Genomic DNA, 4,155 nt, shown 5'->3' on the forward strand with positions numbered 1-4,155 from the left:
CAAACACGAATTTCATTGGTGTTGCTTTGGCTGCTAAGAGGGGAGTGAATGTTGTGAATAATGAATTAGGATCAGCATGAAGAGCAATACTTGTGTGTGCGTGTGCGTGTGTGTGCGTGTGTGTGTGTGTGTGTGTGTGTGTGTGCAAGAACTTGAACAACCTGAACTCCATGCATAATCCTCCAGCTCCCCAAATATTTATATCTTATAAGTCTTATTGGCTCATAAGGCTCACATATTTTTACACGTAGATGTCCAGCACATACAGTTTGTGGATGACAGACCATTGAGGCCCTGCTGCTGTAATTCTCCAGTTTTCTGGCTTTCATCCACTAATAGAGCCATTGATATGCATGCAGGAGTTGAGCCAGGATCAGTGGATTTTGGGGGAAAATCATTGGATTGTCTGTCATTTTACAGAGGCCCAGAATAATTTCAAAGTAACGATGTACCAGGAGTTGTCAGTAAATGTTGTACTTATATATATCCACCGATTTATAAACTTTTAATATTCATGAGCACATTTACTTAAATCATCACTGTTACAGTGTAAGTTTAACATTAATTACAGTGTAGTATAATGGGCATTAATCCGTAACAGCGCAATGTCGTCACTTGCCGTACTTGCTGATGGTGATGGTGATGCAGTTGTTTCCATGGAGACGGACAGGCCCTAAATGATTTACCTCTCGCCAGCCCGGAGGGAGACAGGATGGTAGTGGGGTTCCACTGCACCCCAGAGATTTGCACCACTGAGGCCTGGCTCTAATTGCTCCTTGCTGTGCACCAGTGGTGTTAAGGAAGGGGCACATGCTCTTACATTGCAGACACCTGTATTGACCTGGGAACAGGAGCTAGGTGGGTCAGCTTCAGACTCAGGGGTGAACCTAAAGGTCAAGCCAAAAGGGGTTGTTAAGAGGCTTGGCACAGTTGGCTGTTGCAAATGCACACTTTGTACCTTTAAAACTGTAAACGGGCTGGATGGTTCATGCCTTGCATAGGGGGTTTCATGGCAGGTTTGTGTGTGTGTGTGTGTGTGTGTGTGTGTGTGTGTGTGTGAGAATAGGGATAGTGGTGAGAGAGCGAGAGAGGCTGAGCGAAAGGAAAAAAAACACCATGAGAAGGGAACAAAGAGAGAGTAAGAGAGACTAGGCAGGAAAGGAGAAAAGGAGCGAAAGAGCGGAAGGAGAGGATTAAAGCTGAGAGTAGAGGAGAGGAGAGACACAGAGCCAGGAGCTGCTTCATGTAATTGGAGTGTCATTGTCTAAATGAGTAATCAGCACCAAGAGCCGTGGTGTTGTCAGGAGAGAGTGCTGCTGCACTCCTTACCTCGTCCTCATCTGCCTTCACCCAACCTGTCTCCCTCTGTCCACCAAACAGTCCCTGCCCACCTGCAACCTTTATACTGTACTTTAAGCCCTGACAACCTCAAAAGCGGCAGTGGTTGCCATGGGAGCGTTGGTGAGTGCGATGTGTGTTTGGAGAGGGCTTTGCCTCTGGTCTTTAATCTCTGATACCAGTTTGGGTCGAGGTCGTGGTGGGGGGGCTTCATCTCTGCTGGGGACACTTCATTAACTGGGAATCAGCTTTAAGGGTCCTCAGAAAGGTGTACATTAGGGCATCCTTCTGTGAGCTGCGGGCCACTTCCTGTGTGCGGCCGTTTGGCGCTAGTGTAGTAACGCGGGAGGATGTGCTAGAGGGAACTGCAACAGCAAGGGGCTTCCAGCATGAAGTTCGCATCTTCAAAAGGGCTTGTAGAAACTCCGACTCACTGCCAGAAGCAAAGTCCTACTTTTAAATTAGCTAATAAGAAATCATGTAACTTTAATAAATGCAGCTTCACTTAGGTCACAGAAAAAAAGTTTCAGACATGATAAATGACATGATTCATGTTATATTATTTTAATTGAAATCAAATTAAACGATTCTGAGGGAATAGTTGCATCATTTGTAATCAACTCGGGTAATCACGCGCATTAGCCCAGTGCTCCTCCCAGTGCTCCTCCCAGTGCTCCTCCCAATGCTCCTCCCAGTGCTCCTCCCAGTGCTCCTCCCAGTGCTCCTCCACATCATGTGCAAACGTGCCCAGTTACCCTTCTTTGAGACACCTGCTTCAAACTGCACCCGAGTGCCGAGCTGAGTTGCGCGTGTTCTCGCAACCCACTGGACTGAACCCCTGACTCACGCAAAGGCAGCCAATTTAGTACGGATATATATTTTATCTTTAAATACATATCTACAACATGCATTGAAATTCACCTGAAAGCTATCCAGTAATCAGACGACGAAACGATGTTTGGCAGTATATACAGACGTCACTGAAGACTCGAGACGAAGTGGCGTGCATGCCATTACTGGATTAGTGTTACGCCTTTGAAGCGCCGCTTACCACGGTGATATCAAGGCCAGCAGGAAACGAAGCATAAGGGTGAATTGCATATTTGCTTGAAGGACATTTCATGAAAAAATGCCGGGTGGATGACAATTGAAATAAGTACTGTTATTCATCATCAGTGCATGCCTGCCGTTAAAGACAGATGGTGCTGTAGCCATCAGATAATGTATTTCCATCTGCAGTCATTCAGACCTCTGCTGACAATGTGGTTAAAATGTTGCAACAAGATCATTTCATTTAGATCCCAAACACACGCAAGCTGCTCTGAAATCATATCCCTTCCATGTCACTTCCATGTCCCTTCCATGTCACTTCCATGTCCCTTCCATGTCCCGTCTATGTCCCTTCCATGTCCCTTCTATGTCCCTTCCATGTCCCTTCCATGTCACTTCCATGTCACTTCCATGTCCCTTCCATGTCACTTCCATGTCACTTCCATGTCCCTTCCATGTCCCTTCCATGTCCCTTCCATGTAACTTCCATGTCCCTTCCATGTCACTTCCATGTCACTTCTATGTCCCTTCCATGTCCCTTCCATGTCACTTCCATGTCACTTCCATGTCCCTTCCATGTCACTTCCATGTCCCTTCCATGTCACTTCCATGTCACTTCCATGTCACTTCTATGTCCCTTCCATGTCACTTCCATGTCCCTTCCATGTCCCTTCCATGTCACTTCCATGTCACTTCTATGTCCCTTCCATGTCCCTTCCATGTCACTTCCATGTCCCTTCCATGTCACTTCTATGTCCCTTCCATGTCCCTTCCATGTCACTTCCATGTCCCTTCCATGTCACTTCCATGTCACTTCCATGTCCCTTCCATGTCACTTCCCCCAGTCAACCCCCCCCCCCTTTTAATAGAGTTTGGGAATTGTATATGTACAGAACAACGGAGCACAAATGACGGATGTGTTAAACAGGGCCAGGTGATTTGGAGACTATTGTTGATGTGCTCTCTCTCTTTCTCTCTCACTCGCTCTCTTTCTCTTTCTCATTCTCACTCTCTCTCTCTCACTATCTCTCTCTCTCTCTGTGGGCAGCAGGATGTCATTAGCACTGCACACTGTGCACACTGTTCTCTCAGCTGTGTGCCCGTGTGCATGTGTGTGCGTGTGTGTGTGCGCGCGCGTGTCTGTGCGTCTGTGTGTCTGTATGTGTGTGTAAGTGCGAGCATGTGTGTGTGAGTGTACCTTTTTTTTTCCTTTCCTGGGCTGTATTTTTCCATCCTTCTCTCCCTTATCTATAACTATGGCAACCCGAGTTGAGCTGAAAATCTGGGTCCGAAAAAAAGAGCAAACGAGAAATAAACACGCAAGCAGATGTTCTGGAGTACACAGCTACCCCGACCGCCCATCTCCATCTGTGTCAATGAAGACTGGAGGGAGAAGACACAGGAGGCAATAAATAAGGAAAGAAGATCTTACGCCAGCAGCCTGTGACGCTGTCCGTGCGCGAGTGCGCAGAGAGACGCGGGGAGCGGGGAAATCTCTTTATCTCGTCGTTCCGCCGGCCACCTCCGCGAGCCGTCCGTTGTGCCGTTGCCTATATGGCGTCCGCGCCTACCAAACGAGCAGTGAAGTCAGTTTGGTTTGCCCTTTGTGTTTCTAGAATCTTCTTCCCTGTTCATGCCAGCTCATCTGGCTTGGCAGGGTTTCTTTTTGGGAACAGGGGTGGGGCTTTGATGGAGTTTGTTTGATCAGTGTGGAAGAGCTTTTATTGTGGTCTCCTGCAGGCTGTGCAGTAAACCCACCACTGTTAA

General features: G+C 47.4%; 1 long non-coding RNA gene across 1 annotated transcript; it reads right to left on the reverse strand.

Annotated features, from left to right (window-relative positions):
* Window positions 1-509: 509 nt before the first annotated feature.
* LOC145653055 (uncharacterized) lies at window positions 510-3,933 on the reverse strand. Its single transcript, XR_014119317.1, has 3 exons — window positions 3,821-3,933; window positions 3,587-3,670; window positions 510-887 (listed from the first exon to the last, which is right to left on the reverse strand). It is a non-coding gene; the product is annotated as an uncharacterized LOC145653055 (long non-coding RNA).
* Window positions 3,934-4,155: the final 222 nt, after the last annotated feature.

Source organism: Electrophorus electricus, chromosome 22, assembly GCF_041902795.1.
Source record: "Electrophorus electricus isolate QZ-2024a chromosome 22, ASM4190279v1, whole genome shotgun sequence".
NCBI lineage: Eukaryota > Metazoa > Chordata > Actinopteri > Gymnotiformes > Gymnotidae > Electrophorus > Electrophorus electricus.